Genomic DNA, 21504 nt, shown 5'->3' with positions numbered 1-21504 from the left:
AGGAAATAACAGTTATAATATCTGCCAAGATTTCCCTATACAAGACAGGCTGTAAATTGGACTCTTTCCCGTTTGTTACTTTTGCCCATTCAACTCAGAATCCAGTGCGCTCATAAAAGAATGGAAGTGGGTTTCACTTCAAAATTTGATCAGCCCATCATTTTTAACATGAACCTCATTGAATGGAACACTGGCTGTGTTAGATCAAAATCAGTTATGCTCATTTTTTCTTTCCCCCTTTTTTTTAATTTTTTTTATACAGAATCTATTTCACTTTGACTTTACCATTGACAAAATCGAGAGATTTTTTAAACTAAGTTAAAAAAACAGTGTCAATATTTTCAATGGGGCCATATGCTGTACATTAACCACATCCGGACTGCCCATGGACTATTTATGTTTGGAAGTGGCTATCTTGTTCTGCAAGAACATAGAGGTACATCCTTGCAGTTTTCAGCAGCTGCACAAAATTGGGGAGAAGCTGCAGAAATGGGGAGCTGGCAGTAACTACAGCTAGCACTCCCATATAGAAAGAAGGGAAGGTTTATTACTGTCCCTGCCTTCCCGATCACTGGGATCAGATTCTGCTAGACCTGCTGGGTCCTACAGGACCCAGATCAGCTCTGTAGTTATGGGCAGGAGGCTGTATTCCTCCTGCAACTGGGGCTATATGTATCAACCACACCTACAGGGAAATCAGTCTCCCCATAAAAAAAAACTGTGATCAAATGTCCCAAAGGTCTATTATGACTTTATGTAAAAAAATAAGGAAATAAAGAAGTAGAAAAGTCAAAAATTTAAATTAAAGTAAAATTATTAAAATCATAAATAAAATAATACGCTAATCATACGCCCCTATTACAGGTTCTAGCCCAACCCATGACGACACAATTCAAAATAAAAGTTACTGTAACAGAGAGAAAAAACTATTTTATAATGGTTTTTAGTAGCACTATAAAAAAAAAAAAAAATGTGAAAAACAGACACATTTTCCCTTCTTTTTTGTTTATATTTTCCGGATACAAATTTAAAAAAAACAAAAAAAAACAACTGCAAAATAAAAACAACATGAAAATAAAGCCCTATGTGCCACCAAAAAAAATGCAGAAATTAGTTAAATAACACAAATGATAAAAATGTAAGTTCTCAATACTGCACATACAAAAAAACTGTGTGTGGTCCTTAACCAGAAATTGGCCTGATCACTGTGTACACAGTGCTCAATGAACTCTATGCACACAGCTATGGAAGCCACCATGAATCATAGCCCAAGCAGCACTTCTCTCTCCGCATGTTTCGTGCGGACACCTCATGGAAAACACACAGGCCCTATTATCCTATTAATATTATAAAGGTGAAAGTTTGTGTGTTTGGATGTTTGTTCCTCAATCACAGCCAAACGGCTGAATGGATTTTGGGGGAAATTTCACACACACACACACACACACACACACACACACACACACACACACACACACACACACACACACACACACGGCCGCCATCAGGAATTTTGGGGCCCCATACAGCCTAAGTGTCTGGGCCCCCCCCTCCCCCGCCATTTTAAAACTACCTTATTTTGCGACATACCAATTCTGTATTACATTTCCCTTTATTTAGCAGCATTACAAGGCTTAATCAGATTCTATTTGCAGGTAAAATCTGCTACGTGTGACAGCGCCTATAGAGAGCCAACACCATCTATAAGAGCCCTCCTAATAAAACCTCAGGGCTTATTCACGTTGCGTTTTTGGCCTCCCTTGCCGGGATCCGTTGGTAACCAGTCAGAATCAGCTGTCAACTTATCCCTGCACGAAGAACTGGCCATTAAAAAAAAAGGGGGGCCTGCAGTTCTTCGTGCAGGGATAAGTGGGGAGCTGATTGTGACTGGTTACCAATGGATCCCGGCAAGGGAGGCCAAAAACGCAATGTGAACACTCCTTTAAAGTGAAAGTCCCACCCCCAAACAGGCTGCTATGCTAGTAACATAGCGGCCTACATCATTATTATTCTCCAGCTAAAAACTTATATATTATATATTATTGCCCCAGTTCCCTCTCCGCAGTGCCGCACACCCGATGTCCCAACAATCCCCCCCATCCACCCTCTAACATCTTTCTATTCCCCCCCTGTACCCATACCTCCCAACTTTTGAAGAGCCAAAAGAGGGACAAAATGTGCGGCGCACTTTGCGCGCCGTGGGAAATTTAGCCCCGCCCACTGTTATGCTGACTCCGCCCACTCATTAATTTTCCATTTGCCCGCACACTGTATAATCCTCCTACAGTCACCCGTAAATTATGTCCCCCCCCTCCGTCTCTCCCCAGCTTCATATACACCCTTCATCTGCCCCCAGATTCATGTCCCCTCCATTTCTGCCCACAGATTCATGTCCCCCAATCTCTGCCCACAGATTCATGTCCCCCAATCTCTGCCCCCAGATTCATGTCCTCTCCATCTCTTCCCCCAGATTCATGTCCCTCCATCTCTGCCCCCAGTGTCATGCCGTCCTCTCCTTCATCTGCCCCCAGTTTCACGTTCCACATTACACATACCTTCTCCTTCGTTCCCCTGCTGCTCTCTGCGCGCCTCTCTCTCTTATTGGCGCACAGTTGTAGACGCGATGTGACGTCATCACATCGCGTCTACACTGCCAGTAGGCGGCGGCAGCAGCGAAGCGAGGAGCTGACACAGGTCAGCTCCTCGCTTCAGCCGCATATGTGTCAGCGAGAGAGGCGGCAGCAGCGAAGCGAGGAGCTGACACAGGTCAGCTCCTCGATTCAGCCGCATATGTATCAGCGTCAGCGGCGAAGCGAGGAGCTGACACAGGTCAGCTCCTCGATTCAGCCGCATATGTATCAGCGTCAGCGGCGAAGTGAGGAGCTGACCTGTGTCAGCTCCTTGCTTCAGCCGCGTATGTGTTCAACTCAGATCTGCATCCTCTGGACGCAGATCTGAGTTGAAACAGGACATACAATGACTGCTGCTGGCGCCAGGGGGCCGGCACACGGTGGTGGGCCAAAACCGGGCCCCCCCCCACATTTTTAAATTTGGCCGGGCCCCTGACGCCAGTAGCAGTAGTACTGGCCAATCGGCGGCCCTGCACACACACACACACACACATTGCCCAGGAAAAGGTAATAGGCTACTTTAAATGTGGGTCACTCACCCCAAATCGCCACCATGACCCTCCAAAGAACCCTCCAGAACGGCTGTAGCAGCTGGCATTCCGCCAGTGCAGGTCTGTGCACGCACCTCCTATTGGTGCATGGCAGGCTGTGGGCGGGCTCTGGAGCCAGGGCTGCGGCACCATAGGTTGGGGGCTGAAGGTGGGTGTGCCGATTCAGCAGGGACACAGTGAGCAAGATGGCGGCAGCCCACATGGTCCCGGCTCCGCAGCTATCCCAGGCCACCTACACACTTCGCAGACGGCTAAGGAGGAGGCTGCTGCACCCGACACACCACATAACAGGTCAGTGCAGCGGGTACAGGGGGTTGGCGAGGGGGTGTCCCGGGGGGGTGTCCCTAGGTCGGTGTCCCCAGGGATCAACCACATTCCCCAGCTTCATGTCCCTCCCCACTACATCGGCTCCAGTGTAGTTGGACTCACCTTGCCATGCTCCCCTGCCGCTCTCTCCACTTGCTCACTTCACATAGGTGTCAGGCAGCTGGCTGTGTATGAGAAGTAGACTGCAATAGAGGCGCCGGTATTCTGCAATGCACTGCAGAATACCGGCGCCTCTATTGAAGTCTACCGGCTGCAATAGAAGCGAAAGACTGACTGGTCAGGGAGGCAGCGCAAGGCTTCCGGCTGTCATTGAAACCTGACGCCGGCCCCCGCTCTGCCTCATATATGCCACACGCAGCCAGCCGCCCGACAACTATGTGCAGTGAGCGAGCAGAGAGCGGCGGGGGAGCGTGGCAAGGTGAGTCCAACTACACTGGGGCACAGATGGGGGACAAGAAACTGGGGGCAGAGATGGGGGACAAGAAACTGGGGGCAGAGATGGGGGACAAGAAACTGGGGCAGAGATGGGGAGACAATAAACTGGGGGCAGAGATGGGGGGACAAGAAACTGGGGGCGGAGATGGGGGGACAAGAAACTGGGAGCAGATGAAGGGGGGACAAAAAACTGGGAGCAAAGACGGGGAACAAGAAACTGGGGGCAGATGAAGGGGGGACATGAAACTGGGGCAGAGATGGGGGACAAGAAACTGGGACAAAGATGGGGACAAGAAACTGGGGGCAGATGAAGGGGGACAAGAAACTGGGGGCAGAGATGGGGTGACAAGAAACTGGGGGCAGAAATGGGGGACAAGAAACTGGGGGCAGAGATGGGGGACAAGAAACTGGGGGCAGAGATGGGGGGACAAGAAACTGGAGGCAGAGATGGGGGGACAAGAACAGTGGGCAGAGATGGGGGACAAGAAATATAAGTGGTTCAGCGCCACCGCCAACCCGCAGACGAAGTCGCGGGTAACTGCTAGTAGTCTATAGTCAGAAGCTGCAGGATTGTTGTACTTCCTGAGAATGAAGATCAAGTTTTTGATTATTTAGCAGGCTCATCTCAGTCACAGGGAACTATTGCATCTGAGAGTGATGTGATTTTGAGTCAGGCTACTGTGTGGTCCTCCTTCTTCTCCATAACATATAATTTACTGAATGGTCTTTCTGGACTGTCAACTGTGTCGCCTTCATATTCTTTGCTGACACAGATCCCTGGTAGTGATGTGGCGCCTTCTGAACAATCTATTTATCATAGTCAGAGAAGACTTCCTCCTCTTTTTGATGAGCTGGATGATAATAGTCAGCATTGTGTGCAAATAGGGGAAGAAGACATGATAATTATTGGTAGTGGGAGTATTGGCAGGAGGTGTGGTACTACTACCACTGGTAGTCATTCTGATAGAGGAGCTAGGAGGATATCTGGAAGTGGAAATTCTGAGGGTGTCAATTGCCATGATGATTTGTTAGAAAAAAGTGGGGAAGATGATGATAATGACATAGGAGATGATAATTCTCTTGTGGATACGACCTAGTAACTGGGTCAGGGTAACAAGTTAACTTCACAAGTTGTTGGCAGTCATGATAGTAATGATTCCAGCCATTGCACAGACCTCCCATCCAAAAAGCCTGTCCTCGGAGGGTGGGGATGCTGGCACTGGTGGTGGTAGTGGTAAACAAACAAGAAAAACAAAATTTATTCATATGCAATAGTTGGTAGACCCCAGCAGATGCTGCCTTATGGATGTTATTGATCGACACAATACTCCCGGATGCCTGTTGAAACTCCTGGTGTATGTGAGCCATCGGTTGGGTGCGGGTCTTCCGAATTTCTCTGGCCAGCATTTGTCGGTCTCTATCTCCCAGTTTTGGGGTCTGCCGACTCGGGGCACATTCCGACAATCACCGTTCACCTTCCACTTCGTAATCACATAGGACAATGTCAATTTTGGGTAATTCATTTTGCTTGCTATGTCCCTTAAGGATCAACCTTAATTGTATCCCACAATTACCCATTTCTCAAAATTGGACAACTCTGCACTTTGTGGCATCTTGCATGCGACTAATGCCAACGCACTAATGCCAATGCTGTTTCCTATTTAATGGTGGAAGGCATGACGTACATCACAACCACAGATATCTTCATTTACATGGGTGTCCAAATGCTTATTGGTAGACAGTGTGGTCTATGGGCTACACAGGTTTCTGAAAGTAACTGCTTTTTTAAGAGGATTAGGTTTCTGTACAAGGGAAACCTGAATGCAGGTGTGAACCTAGCATCAGCTGCAAGAGGGTAGAGTTCTTGCTGTAGAGAGGCAGAGGTGGAAATGGAGTTGATCAAGGTTCTGCAATGCTCCCAAAGCACATTATTCTAAATTGTATATCAGGTAAAACATAATTGTTTAAAACCCCCTTTACTTTATTTAGAATAATCAACATTTTAAACATATTTTCATTTCCATACTTTCTGGTGTAGACTGAGTTACCCGAATTGTTGCTTATACAATCATTGCTAATTTAAACAGCACAGACAAAGACAATTCTTGTTGTTTTCAAATAGCTGTATGCACAAAACTCATCGCCTTATGATTTTGAAAATTGAATTTTCTTCCATTACTGCAATAACTGCGAATACCTATTTGAGACTGAATTATAATATAATACTGTATAAGACTGCAAAGAGGCAGTGAGTTTAACAAATGTGAGTTTAACAAATACAGCTAAGGGCTGGTTCACACATGCTGATGTGTTCCGTCCGTAAGGAGTCAGCATGAGGACCATCCTGGACAGAATACAAGCACAACTGCAAGCGCTTTGCTGTTCAAGTGCCCGGGCCCCATAGACTATAATGGGTTCCGTGGGCTTGCCGCGCACTGCCCACATGAACGAATCATGCGGGCAGTGCGCGGCAAGCCCACAGACCTCATTATAGTCTATGGAGCCCGTGCACTTGAACTGCACAGCGCTTGCAGTTGTGCTTGTGTTCCGTCTGTAGGGGTCCTCATGCGGACCCTTACGGATCGATCACATCAGCATGTGTGAACCGGATATAAGACGTTTCCTTTTGATCATTGTGTTCTGCAGAGACTTGTTCTCATTATCTAGAGATACTTTCCACTAAGGCCAAAAGTATACCAGGGACACAAATGAGATACTTCTAAAATTGCGTGGGATAAAAGTCACATCGGTCCTGTGATAAAAATCACAGATAAACAATTTAGTAATATAAATTAATGGTTTGTCGTTGGTTTGCACATTATAACTAATTCAGAGACCGTTAGGTTAATTGCCGGCCTTTAAAAGCAAAAAAAACCCCCTTCTTTGAAGGTGCTATTACATGTGCTGTTTTCTCTCGTGCTAACACATGCATTTTTTTTTTATCTAAACATTTTTGATCAGAAATCATAATTTTCATTATTAAGGCCATGAGTAATAGCAGTGTTAGGTTGTTCACATTTGTGAACCTCATGCCAAATATATAACTAGTAAACTCAGTGTCCAACACAAAATTCTTTGCATCTTCTTCTAGGACTATATAAATAGGTTAGGATGAAACAGTTATTGGTTATTGTACTTGTTACTCGCCACATGGTAACCTGCAAAAAAAAGTCCATCCAGCCACAAATACTAGTCAGTAATCAGTAAATGCTTCCTTTTGCAAAGAGAATACAGCAGAGGACTGGCACATGGCTGGAGTAGATATCTGTTTTAAAGGCATATTTAACATCTCCATTTCATGCACATATGGCATCTACATTTTTCATGGCACACAGAATTATTAATTTCAAAGCATTCATATATCCATGTACTATTTTTTTCCAGCTGTGGATGCATCTCGAATACATCAAGTGAATGCAATTCTATGGGCATTTATAAAATGAAAAGAAAAAAGGGAGGACATCCATGTGTCTTTCTACCAGTGGACCCGCTCGAATGTCTTTTTGACCTCCACTGAGACCAGGCTAGCTGGAGATTGTCACTGTCGAATGTGGACCAGGAATGACATTGTTTTTATTGTGTTGCCCCTCGCATCCATGCAGAACACAAAACAGACTTATAATGTATCCCCCAAGTCAATTGGCTTTTTTTTTTTGGTGAACAATTTCAGTTCTGAATTAGGGAAATTGGCCTATAATTTGCGCAGGATCCTGGATCTTTATCTGGTTTGGGTAAAACAACAACCGTAGCCTTCAAGGAATTGGCATGAAGGGATTGTCAGGGAAAACTGAAAAACTTTAGTCATAAAGGGGGTTAGTTGGTCTGAAAATTTCTTATAAAACAGCTACAGCTTTAGGCTAAGGATACATGCAACGTTACCGGCGCAAAATTATGGGCGCAAAATTATGCGGCGTATACGCTCGTAACTCCCATTGAAATCAATGGGATCATTTTTGAGCGCGCAAACTGCTGACACGCTTATATGTGCCAGATTACGCTCCACTTTACTACGTGTGAATTCCCCCTAATACTACTGAATTAAGAGACTCAGCCCTCTCTAATTGCGGCAAAGAATTTTCCATTCTCAGTACCTTATGTTTATAGAATGAAATATGCTGACCGCCTCTCTAGCGCTATTTGTTACAAGCTATGGTAATAGGGCTAAGGATTATCACTAGAGATAAATGTATAATACATAATACCATGGATAAACGTATTGGGACACATACATGTCATACCTACAGGAACTTTTATAATATCACATTCTAAATCCATATGCATTGATCCCTCCTTTGAAACTAAAACAGCTTATGGTCAGACAGTGATGTTGACCAAGAAATACTTATTTACAATCTCAGTTCATGACAAAGATGCTCAATGAGGTTGAGGTCAGGGCGCTGGGCAAGCCAGCCACATTTTTCCAGTACCCAACATAGTTGGGTACTGGATCATACTTGGATAGTTTAATAATGTAATAACTGTAAGTTATTAATAGATTACTAGTTTACATGAAGTACAATACTAATAGTGACTAACCAGAACAGTGCCCTGCCTACAAGTGTCTACGATCTATAAAGGAATGGGAATTGAGACAGTAGGTGAGGCTGTTTCAATGATGGTGTGGTGGCAGTAGTGTTATTGGAGGTTGTAGGTTTTACTGAAGAGGTGAACCTTCAAGGTCTTTAAGCCTGTGATAACGAGTTCCAGATTATGGAGGATGCATGAGAGAAGTCTTGGACATGGTTGTTTGAAGAGGAGATAAGAGCAGAACATAGTAGGAGGTCGTTGGAGAATCAGAGATTACACGTGGGCAGGTAATGGGACATTAGGTCAGAGATGTATGGAGGGAACTAGTTGTGGTTGGCTTTGTATTTCAGCGTTAACATTTTACACTCTATTTGCTAGGTGATGAGTAGCTAGTAAAAGGAATTGTGAGAGGGGAGCAGTTTATTAAAAATGGGTGAAGAGGTGGATTAAGCGAGTGGTAGAGTTTCGTTTGGACTAGAGGGGTCGAGAGCATTTGCTATGAGGCTGTGGAGAAGGGTGTTACAGTTGTCCAAAGAAGGTAGATTTAAGATTTAAGGAGTTCTATGTGCTGGCGCTGGTTGTGTGATGAGTGGAAGATCTTTGTTAGACATACAATATACTGGTGCATATATACATGTATATATACACACATATCTATCTATCTATCTATCTATCTATCTATCTATCTATCTATCTTGATATATTGCCATACAGACTTTGAGTTTGTGGTAGGAAATTCTTTTTTCTATTTTGGGGTTATGTCTACTGTTGGTAATGTAACGTGAACAAGGGAAAAAACAAAAATGTGAGTATTTGTATTTTTTTCATATGATGTAAAAAAGATTATTATTAAAAAAAAACATAAACAGAAATGTATGAGATAGCTGTATGAAAATTATCATATGACTGTCAGTGTGACCAGTAACAATCTGATCACATTGAAGTCTTAGATAGTGGGGAGGCAATGGGAGACAGGAGCTACCTGCTATTCATTAATTGCCGCCATTCATGAAGTGCTGGGTGGTTCCTGCAATGTAAATGAATGCAAGGGCTGGAAATTAAAATGAATAGCTCTACTGGGTGACTTAACATTACAGGGGGATCACATTAACTTGATCCACTTGTGATTGTAACTCATAAACTCATAAACATAAACAGCTTATCGTGAAAAGTCAGATGATACAACAGGTACTCTTTAACCTCTTTAAAGGGATTCTACCACTAAACTAACATTTTTTCTAATTACCACGCCGAAATAGCCTTAAGAAAGGCTATTCGTCTCTTACCTTTAGACGTGGTCTCCACGGCGCCGTTCCTTAGAAATACCGGTTTTACCAAACGGCGATGAGCGCATCCCCATTGATGTCCGAGAGCTCTTTCCAGCTCTGCCTCCATCTTCATCTGCAACCCCGCCTCTTCTGTCTTCCAACGCGGTCCAACTTCTGACGCCTGCGCAGTAGGCTCCTGTACTGAACTACAAGAGCGGCCATTTTTGGGTGGCGGCTCTTGCTCTTGTAGTTCAATACAGGAGCGTACAACGGCCTCCCAAATATGTCCGCCGTTTGAGTGCTGGGCCCGCCCTCATTGCTGCGGAGAACTCATTTGCATACTGGTTAAAATCAGTATTTCTAAGGAACGGCACTGCAGAGACCACGTCTAAAGGTAAGAGACAAATAGCCTTCCTTAAGGCTATTCTGACATGGTAATTAGAAAATTTTTTTTAGTTTAGTGGTAGAATCCCTTTAAATGTTAAAGCTCACAAATCATCAGTGTTCCTATTTTGGACAGATAGCAGTATACATGCACCATAATATATTTTAAATGCACGGTGGGAGAATGCTGAATCTGCTTGTACACATCTGGTAGGCAAAATGATGTCTTTCATGGCTAAATGAAAGGTCATAATGCTGCAGAAGTACAAAATTGGTATTGCTTTTTTACCTTTGACAACAGGACTCATTGATTTGGGAAAAATGTCCATAAGAGGTTTGGAGTGGCTCCCAGCTGCTTACTGTATATCATAGCATTAAAAATTCACATAGCCCAAGAAAATAAGTGCTTCAACTATGGCACAAAGATGATCTTCTATATCTTCATTAATTGCCAGGAACATTTATTATGCCTACAGTAAAGATATCTAATATCTCATTATATAAATTCAACACAATAAAAGTGACAGGCTGCACATATATATGTATGTTCATATATGAATACAGATGGCCTGGTGTGTAAGCATCATTTACCTGGGGAAAAGATGGCTCCAGAATGAACTATGCGAAAAAGGCAAGTTGGCAAATATGGCAATGCAGCATTATACTCTTGCTTAGATCTTCTTGGAAGCCTTGAGTCCTGGCATTGTTGTGAATGACTTTGATACATATAATACCTAAACATTGCTGCAATGCATTACTCAGTTGAAAAGATATTCTCTAACCTCTGCATCCTCTTTCAGTGGGGTTTGCAATGGTGCAAATATTGTTCAGAAATGACTTGAGGAACATGATAAAGAGTTCAAGGTCTTGTTCCACCCCTTTGCAAATAAAATACACAAGGAGCATTGGCCCCTGCTTCAGAAGGGGTTTCCTAATATTATTTCATTCTCTAAGCCATTCTTATCATGGTTCAGAAGGATGAATAACTTCAGAAAAAACTAGGTCTGGGACGTCAGGTTCCCTGACAACTCTTCTTGGATGCTAGAAGATACAGCACATTTCCATATTTACATGGTCTACAATGTAATAATGTACAGAAGGGTGACAACATTTTTCACCCCCACTCTGGAAAAAACTTCCCAATTAGAGATTTTTTTTACTTGTGCTACCTCATTTGTGATTGATATGATTGTGGGCTGGTATATATAGGAGAAACAATAGGAAATCTCTTGTAGGTTAAGGCCCCACGGGACGATTCGTAGCTATAAAGTTTTGAGGGAAAAAATGCAGTGGGAATGCATCGCGGTTCTTCCTGCAGCGCTTTGAACAGAAAGTTTGCTGAGTTTTCCTCTGCGGACTTTCTGTTATAATTATGTCTACGGGAAAGCCGCCGGTGCTTCTGTAGATTTAATGGACATACTGCGATTTCCAAAACCATGCTTGTTTTTCCGCGCTGCGATTTGAAATGCAAAGTGGGCATGAGATTTGCATGAATCCCATCCACTTTGCAGATACTGTAAAATGCCGCAATTTTTTCCGCAGTATACAGTAAAAATGACTTTGTGCTTTTGATTAAAGGAGTTTCTCTTTTGTTGTACCTACACCTCAACTCCTCGCACAGAGTTCTGGATCACTAATATCTATCCCATTGTTTCCTTATCCACAATTCGCATAGGCAATTTACTCTTACCTATACCATACCACTTTCACCAGGCTAAACATTCTGCATAACAATTCAAATATCAGATATTAGAACATTTCCAGAAACCAAGACGAGGAGGAGATTAAGAGACTTAAGTTGAGGGAGGCTTACTGGATCCACACATTACAAACCTTGGAAGCTATGGGACACAACACGGAGTGCTACGTTTGCATTTTCTGTTGATTATGTTTTTTTGTTTTTTTTTACCTTACACATTGTTATCAAGATTGTGTTATTACTCAATTTATTCCTACTTGTAATAGTATTTTTCTCTTCCTTTCAGAATCGCTAACCTCTAGGAGGATCACGCTGCTCAGTCAATCTTTAGATTGATCTTTTACTGAACCTGCATCCTCTTATTCACCTGCACCCTTTTTATTTTATTTTTTTATTTTTCCATTCTTCTTTAACCCTTCTTCCACCATTCTTTTTTCTTTGGTCCATGTCTCCTTTTACTTTTCTACTTCGCTCTTTTTCCTACTTTACTTTTCTACTTCTTGTTCTAGTTTTTCTGGGGTAACCCCTGCAAGGAGCACTCATCTCTTATAAGTGACTAAATGCTGCATATGAATGCACTGAAATGCTGTATTATTGATGCAATTTATGGCGGTAGTAGATTTCTGTCAGATAGTATCACTTGAGTTCCATATAATGGTTTTGGAAGGTATTAGAGCATATCAAAGTCTATAAGAAATCTGTTAAGAAAAATAGAAACAAAATCCAGTAATGGAAATAGAATAAAAGAAACATTTGACTGAGTGCACATCTCTGGAATATAGTGTATATAACAATATCATCTAATTGGCACTTTAGCACCACAAGATTCGGCTCTTCAGTTGCTATGGTTACAGATATTACTGGTTCTGGCTACTGGTTTTACAAGTAGTGACTTTTACACTTCTTAAATTATGGAATTGCATAAAATCTGTTCTGTGCTATGTATACAATTATCATCTGTATTTCCCTTACAAAGAATATCAGACACAACACTTCTTGAATAAGTCTCCGTCATACAGATTATTATTTATATTAGCCTGTATTTGGGCTATGCAGCCAATTTGTGCCCACCAATGACAGTAAAGCATTTTTTTTACTGTAGATTGTGAGCCCCATATAGGGATCACAATGTACATTTTTTCCTATCAGTATGTCTCTGGAGTATGGGAGGAAATCCACGCAAACACGGGGAGAACATACAAACTCCTTGCAGATGTTGTTCCTGGCAGGATTTGAACCCAGGACTCCAGCACTGCAAGGCTGCAGTGCTAACCACTGAGGCACCGTGTTTCCCCTAAATGACAGTAAAGCATTGTGACTAAAACGTACTACGTGTAAAAAAATGCAAAGTCAATTCTGAAAGTTTGTAGACGTCAGTCTGGCAAAACAGAATTTTTGTTCTTATTCTCTGAAAGATCACAACAATAGACAAACAACCATAGTATGAAAGTGGTCTTATTATGGCATCATTTCTACCTGTGAAGATAATTGTTTGTTCTGATAATAAGAGGATAAGTCAGCAAGTACTGTTATTATATTGTATCAGTATTGTACACCCAGGCTTGATACGCATGCTTGATGGACATTAATTAAATTAAATTGCCAATTGAGAATGGCTGATTATAGGTTATAGTCATCTGTCCTGGTCATTATACTTTAAAATAATGACTGATTTTAAAATGTTACTAGCTCTCTGCAATACTGGTACTTAGCTTTCTTATTTTGCTGCTCATTAACAAAAGAAATTATGCAAATTCTCAGGTAAATATGTAGTATTGTTGCAATCATAGTAATCTATGGAATAGCATAGTCACCTACCTCTTTGGAGCAAGAGCAATGCCCTCATTGAGCCAGAGAGTTCATTTGCATAATAAGAATATGACAATATCTCACCAGAGGAGGGGCTGATTTACAAGGGAAAACTGCACTTTGTTGGGTTAATCAAAAAAGGCAGCATTTTTCAAGATCTATGTCTCGGTCCTAAGCGTATTAGACCTTTCTCAAGGGCTAAGTTCACATGAGTTCTTTTTCACTATTTAGGATTGCTGCCTATTTTGTTTTATTGAGGAAAAATACATCTTTGTACCGTATTAGCCAGGGGATATGAAATACTAGCTGGTACCTGCGACTTCGTCTGCGGTGATTGTGGAAGTGGGTAAACAGGCGCGGGTAAGGTTTTCGTACTGTGTATAAGGTATGGGATATGAAATGTAGCTTTGTATCTTGTTTTTGCTGTAATTCTGAGAATACGTGAGACTTTTGTGATGAATGTAATTTGTATTTCAGCTGCTATACGGTGTTGTTATAAACTGTACATAGTGTCTTTGGGACAGAGGTATTTCAAGTGAATATACTTCGCAATACGACATTGTATGATTTGTTATATTCTGCCAGTACATGTACATTTTGGGCACAGGATACTCTTGAGCAAGCAACATAAAGTCTGTCCCTGTGCATGACAGTTTAGTAACTCCATGTTCCTCTTATTAATAGCAATTAACCCCATCATGTCCCTCACATTAACCCTTGTGTAAGAGTTACTGATATGTGAGAGACTTGGAGGTAATAATTAAGTATCTTCATTATTGAGGTCTTTTATTAGTACCTCCATATGTCTCACATAGTAGTAACCTTTATATGAGTCACATAGGGGTTAATATGAGGGACATGATGGGGGTTATTCCTATTAATGTGAGGCACACAGGGGTTAATATGAGGGATATGATGGGGTTTATTCCTATTAATATGAGGCACACAGGGGTTAATATGAGGGACATGATGGGGTTTATTCCTATTAATGTGAGGCAGATGGAGTTACTAAGACTAAAGTAATAACCCCAAATGCCTGACATTAATGAGAACAGTAATCCTATGTACCTGTGTGTTTTTCAGTTTCACTTTGCTATCAGCTTCCTCTTCTCCTCTGGGAATGTTTGCAGGATGCAGACGGCAGGAGCTATCACTATAGCAGGCACAGACCTGAGAGATTAAGCTCCACTCCCTGGGTTTCCTGCACCCCTCCTTATGCCTCAGCTCTAGCAGCCCACTGAAGAGACTCGGACTTCATTTAACTCTTGCAGGTCCTGTGCTGCTGGCATGCCAGTGAAATATGGCAGGAGTGCCACTCTTGGCACGTGTGCCAGGGGTTGCTGACCTCTGCTGTAGAGGGTAATATGAATTTTGTGGCTTGCTATGGTCCAAAGTGTGTGAGATTGCAGAGATAGTGATGTGAGTTTGGGTTTTGTGGGGGTCCTTGGAAAAACATATGTGCGCTATTGTGACGAAAAGTAGCCTATTGCGCAATCGAGTGTAGTAACTATGTTTGTGGAAAATTTCAGCCAAATCGGTCGAGCGGGTTTTGCGTGATTGAGTAACAAACATCCAAACATCCAAACACACAAACCCACAAACATCCAAACTCACAAAATTTCACCTTTATAATATTAATAGGATAAAGATTGAGAGTCTTCAGCAGTTGATACCTTTTTAATGGATAACAAAAATTATGACAGACTGCGAGCTTTCGAGACTACTAGGTCTCTTCTTCAGGCATGGTATGACACAATTTCAAGAATCAGGTGGTGGAAAGCAGTATACACACAAATAAACAAGTTAAAAAACAAATTATCAGTTCAAAGGATGGCCCTCTGAGTTAAGAACTAAGCATCACATCACCAATCAAAAGGACCATAAAAAGTCAGAGGGTCATCCTTTGAACTGATAATTTGTTTTTTTTAACTTGTTTGTGTGTATACTGCTTTCCACCACCTGATTCTTGTGCCTCTTTTAATGCATGTCTTCAGAAATTGTGACATACCATGCCTGATGAAGAGACCTAGTAGCCTCGAAAGCTTGCAATCTGTTATCATTTTGTTAGCCATTAAAAAGGTATCAACTACTGAAGACTCTCAGTCTTTATATTTTTTTGATTATTACTGGAGAGATCAACCGCTGGACCCTATGTACTCACACATTTGAACTCTTAGGCTGCATTCACACAGAGTAACGCCAGGCGTCATTTGTGTGTAATTTGTGTGTCTTTTACGGCCGTCATAAAACGTTTACATAGAGTTCTAAAGGAAAAGACTTCCGTAATTTACTGCCGTCATTTACGGCCGTCATTACAATGACGGCCGTAAATGACGGCCGTAAATGACGGGCGTCTTTTCCTATAGAACTCTATGTAAACGTTTTATGACGGCCGTAAAAGACACACAAATTACACACAAATGACGCCTGGCGTTACTCTGTGTGAATGCAGCCTTAGAGTCCATTCAGATAGAGGAAAAGGGCGCGGTGTTTGACACGCATGGAAAAAAGATAGTGGAACCCATTGAAATCAATGGGAGGTGTTTTTTTCAGCGCAGAAAATTCAGTGCCAAATACAACGTTATTTTCCTCCGTGTGAATGGACCCTGACATGGTGCTGCTCTAAATACTATTTGTTTTTGTTTATCTAGTTGGGTTGATATGCTGGGTTCTGGTGGCAGACTCCCTTTAAGCATAACATATAAAATTCCTATCATCTTCTTTTGCTTTTTATTAATACTCAGTTTTTTATTATTATGAAATCAAACAGTTTCAACCAGAAGAAAAATATTTATTTATTTATTGCATAACTGGGTCACAGATTATACTCAAAATGATAATGCCTTATTACTTGGACTTGGATTTGTTGTCGTGAGCCAGTTTTCATGAGACAATGAAACAAAAATTATATAACTAATATGCTTGAAAAGGATGTCCAACTCCACAAAGCTTTCTTTTTTTTTTAATAGAAGGTTCATTATTACATCTACAGGAGAGCATTACACATACATTAGAATTTCTGCTTGTTGTAAAATAATCAGATCTAAACTAGAGCAGATCCATTAGGCATATATGCTTTGACTAGAGATGAGCGAACACTAAAATGTTCGAGGTTCGAAATTCGATTCGAACAGCCGCTCAATGTTCATGTGTTCGAATGGGTTTCGAACCCCATTATAGTCTATGGGGAACAGATACTCGTTAAGGGGGAAACCCAAATCCGTGTCTGGAGGGTCACCAAGTCCACTATGACACCCCAGGAAATGATGCCAACACCTCTGGAATGACACTGGGACAGCAGGGGAAGCATGTCTGGGGGCATCTAACACACCAAAGACCCTCTATTACCCCAACATCACTGCCTAACAACTACACACTTTCCACATTCAAAAAAACCTCAATCAAAGTGGGAAAATACCTGGAAACCTTCTTTACTCCCCAAATGGATGGACACAAACCCCAATTTAAGCTCAACAAACAGTAACAACCACCCCTTTAAATCACGTTCCCCATGACAACCACAAATGGAATAGGCAATGGGAATTCCAAAAGCCCTCACCCTTAACTGTCATTTTGAGTGTGTGTGTGTGTGTGTGTGTGTGTGATGTGGTAAGACCTTCCAAAATTCACTTTTCTAGCCCTTAACATGAGCCCTTCCAAACAAAGTTACATGACCTTAAGCTGAGCTACCAGCAGAGATTGAGGCCCTTGGCATGAGTAGAGCCTTGCACCAGCAGTGTTTTTGGCACTTAGGGTGAGTTGAGCCTTGTACCAGCGTGTGTCCCTTAACATCAGGCGGGCCCTAAGTTCTGCGCTTTGCACAAAAGTTCCACATTAACTAGGCTGAATGGTACAAAGATTAGTAGGCCCGAGAACCAGGAACAGGTCTTGCAATGGCTGTCGGATAACGCTTAAAGCACATTGTCCACCAGCCAGGCAGCCTCTACCTCCTCTTACCCAACAGTCTTGTCCTCCTTCCACCCAAAATTCCCAATCTTCCCAGAACAACTGTGGCACCTCACTATGCCGTCCCTAGCCGTCTCAACTTCTCCCGGTGTGGCGTCCCCGCCTTGCACCAGCACGTGTCACTCAACATCAGGTGGGCCCTTAGTTCCGCGCTTTGCTGCAAGGTCCACTTGACCACCGACACTTGGACAAGCGCCTGTGGTCAGGGATGCTGCAGTGCTTATCTTTAATGACAGGCAGGGTGAATGTGGTGGAGTCTGTTCCCCGGGTGCAAACTGGGGTGGCCTATCTCCTCTCCCAGGCCAAAATTCATGGCAGGAGTAGACTGAAACCCTACGACGCTGCAACCTCCAACACAGCTACTAGCGGCAAACGCTAAAACACTGGTGTGGGGAGACGTCAGCAGGCGGTGCTGAAGCTCATCAGCTTGGGGGACAGACAGCACAGTGCCTCCGAGGTCAGGGATGCCATCCTGGCTGAGATGGCATTTTTTTTTCCCTGCTACACCTGGGGCCTGGCATTTTTACGCCTGTGATAATGGCTGGAACCTGGTAGCGGCTCTGGAGCTTGCCAGCCTCCAACACGTTCCATGTTTGGCCCACGTCTAACCTAGTGGTGCAAAGTTTTTTAAAAACATACCCAAATGTACCGAAGCTACTGTTGAAAATGCGGCGCTTGTGCGCCCACTTTTGCAAGTGCACAGGAGTCGCTGCTAGCCTAAAAACACTCTAGCAAGGCCTACATCTGTCCAAACACAGGCTGTTGTCCGTCATTCACACACGCTGAAACCCTACAATACCATATCTTGAGCAGGGTGTGTGAGCTGCACAGACCTTTGATGGAGTTCCATCTACAAAACCCAAGGGTTCCTCAAAGTCAGCAACCAAAGTTTCTGCACCATGAGTTTCCAGGGGTGGCAGAGTTATGGCTAGGGGAAGAGGCATGGATAGGGATGATGTCTAGGGGCAAAAGCAGTGTGGATGTGGAGGCAAGCTAAGCAGGAAAAACTGGGGGTACAAGCTAAGGCATGGACTGGGGTGATGTCTAGGGGCAAAAGCAGTGTGGATGTGGAGGCAAGCTAAGCAGGAAAAACTGGGGGTACAAGCTAAGGCATGGACTGGGGTGATGTCTAGGGGCAAAAGCAGTGTGGATGTGGAGGCAAGCTAAGCAGGAAAAACTGGGGGTACAAGCTAAGGCATGGACTGGGGTGATGTCTAGGGGCAAAAGCAGTGTGGATGTGGAGGCAAGCTAAGCAGGAAAAACTGGGGGTACAAGCTAAGGCATGGACTGGGGTGATGTCTAGGGGCAAAAGCAGTGTGGATGTGGAGGCAAGCAAAGCAGGGAAAATGGTGGCTAGAGGCAAAGGGATGTCCATAGGCAGCAAGGGCAAAGATGCAAAACTCTCCCGTTTCAAGAATTTTCCTGACTTGTTTCCCCACAAAACATTCCTGGGAGGAGGGCTGAAACACCACCCTCCTCCTCCTCCGCTGTTAGATTGACCCCAGCTACGAGCTGAAAACGCTGCAACACTGGTGTGGGGAGACGTCAGCAGGCTGGGCTGAAGCTCATCAGCTTGGGAGACGGACAGCACACTGCCTCTGAGGTCAGGGATGCCATCCTGGATGAGATGGCAATTTGTTTATCCCCGCTGCCCCTGGGGCCAGGTTTTTTAGCTTGTTGGAGGGCTCTGGAGCTTGCCAGCCTCCAACACGTTCCATGCCTGGCCCACATGTTCAATGTAGTGGTGCAATGATTTTTAAAAACATACCCCAAATTAGCTGAGCTAAGGGTGAAAGTGCGGCACTTGGACACCCACTTTCCCAAGTCTACAGTACCTGGAGCTAGCCGCAATACACTCCAGCAAGGCCTACATCTGCCTGAAGCACCTACTGTTGTGCGAGGTCACCACACGCTCTAACCCTAGATACCGTATGTTCAGCAGGGTGTGTGAGCAGCAGAGACCTTTGATGGAGTACCAGCTACAAAACCCAAGGGTTCCTCAGAGTCAGCTCCCTCACTTTCTGCACCATGAGTTTCCATGGGTGGCAGACTTATGGCTAGAGGCACAGGCATGGATAGGGGTGATGTGTAGGGGCAAAAGCAGTGTGGATGTGGAGGCAAGCTAAGCAGCAAAAACTGGGGGTACAAGCAGCCGGTGACATCATCACTGACAAGCACAGCTGTCTGTCAGCTGACAGGCTGACTTTCACCAAAATGAACAGACAATGGATAGACTCATCATATACATGTCAGTTACATGACAAATTTAGTGCAATTTGCAAGTCCAAGATGGTTTGGAGATCTGCGGAGAGGAATCTCACCACCTCTTGCGGGTGCCATCATTTGGAAGGCAAGCCCTGGGCTCAGTGGGTGAGAGCAAGCGCAGGATAATCGTCGTTTGGCCTGGCGGCCACTGCCTCTTCCACTGTTGACAGGGCTGGCGCTGCAGTCCAGACCAGGAGCCAGGACACCTCCACATCTGCCTCTGACACTTTGGGGAGTTCACCCTTATCCTCACCTTTTCCTGCCATTTCTCCTTTTGCCCGCGCCATCATGCGCCTCTTCCCAGCAACTCCCCATCTCCCAAGCCTTTCATTTCATGCTAAAGTACAGCGCAACCCACCCACATGCCCAAGGCTTCAACGGCCTCATCTCAAGAAATCTGGCCCAGGAGATGTTGGAATCCCGGCTGGGGGACACTCTGCCCTTTTTGGGCAGAGTGTCTACTGCGCCACCGCACTGTGCCGTCCACACCAGCACTTTCCCCCAAACATGAGGCGGTCCCTAAATTCAGCGCTTAGCCCTAAAGTTCCATGTGACCAGTTACGAATGGACAAGTGCATGCGGACAGGGACGCTACCTTTCAATTTGGGCACAGTGGTTGAATGTAGTTGAGGCGTGGACAGGGTCGCAAAATGTGGTGGCCTGACTTGTCTCCCCACACAACATTCCTGGGAGGAGGGCTGAAACACCACCCTCCTCCGCTGTTAAATTGACCCCAGCTACGAGCTGGAAACGCTGCAACACTGGTGTGGGGAGACGTCAGCGGGCCGTGCTGAAGCTCATCAGCTTGGGGGCCAGACAGCACACTGCCTACAAAGTGAGTCATGCCATCCTCGATGAGACGGCAATGTGGTTTTTGCCACTGCACCTGGGCCCAGGCATGTTGTCATGTGTGATAATGGCCGTAACCTGGGATTGGCTCTGTAGCTTGGCAGCCTGCAACATATTCCATGCCTGGGCCACGTTTTTAACTCATTGCTGCTAATCTTTTGAAAAAGGTACCCCAATGTTCCTGAGCTACTGGTGAAAGTGTGGCGCTTGTGCGGATAGTTTTTAAAGTGTATAGTTGCCGCTGCTAGCCTCTATGCACTCCTACAACGCCTGTACCTGCTGGAACAACGGCTGTTGTGCGACGTCTCCACACTGCTGGCACTAAACATATCATGTGTTGAGCAGAGTGTGTGAGCAGCACAGACCTTTGATGTAGTTCCAACTCCAAAACCCTCGGGTTCGTCAAAGTCAACTCCCTCAGTTGCTCAACCATGAGTGGCCATGGGTGGCAGACTTATGTGAAATCCCATCCCATCCATTGCACTGGACACGAAACATTAGCATGCGCTCAGCACAACTTCGGATATGGCAGATGCGTTAAGCAGGGTGCAGGGTACAACACAGACCAGGCCCGAGCACCAGGAACAGGTGTTAGAAATACTGCAGCATCTGCCATTTCCTTCCAATTTTGGGGTTTTGGACCCGCCACCGACTTGTCTGGACCTAAGTGGGGATCATGAGACACAGTTGCCATCAAGGCAAGCTGTGGTCATGTGCGGTTTGCAGTAAGGGGGCAGTGCGCAATTGGAAGAGGAGTTGGTGGATGACGAGGCCACCGACCCCACATGGACAGG

Source organism: Leptodactylus fuscus, chromosome 1, assembly GCF_031893055.1.
Source record: "Leptodactylus fuscus isolate aLepFus1 chromosome 1, aLepFus1.hap2, whole genome shotgun sequence".
NCBI classification, from domain to species: Eukaryota; Metazoa; Chordata; class Amphibia; order Anura; family Leptodactylidae; genus Leptodactylus; species Leptodactylus fuscus.
This window is presented reverse-complemented; position numbering follows the sequence as displayed.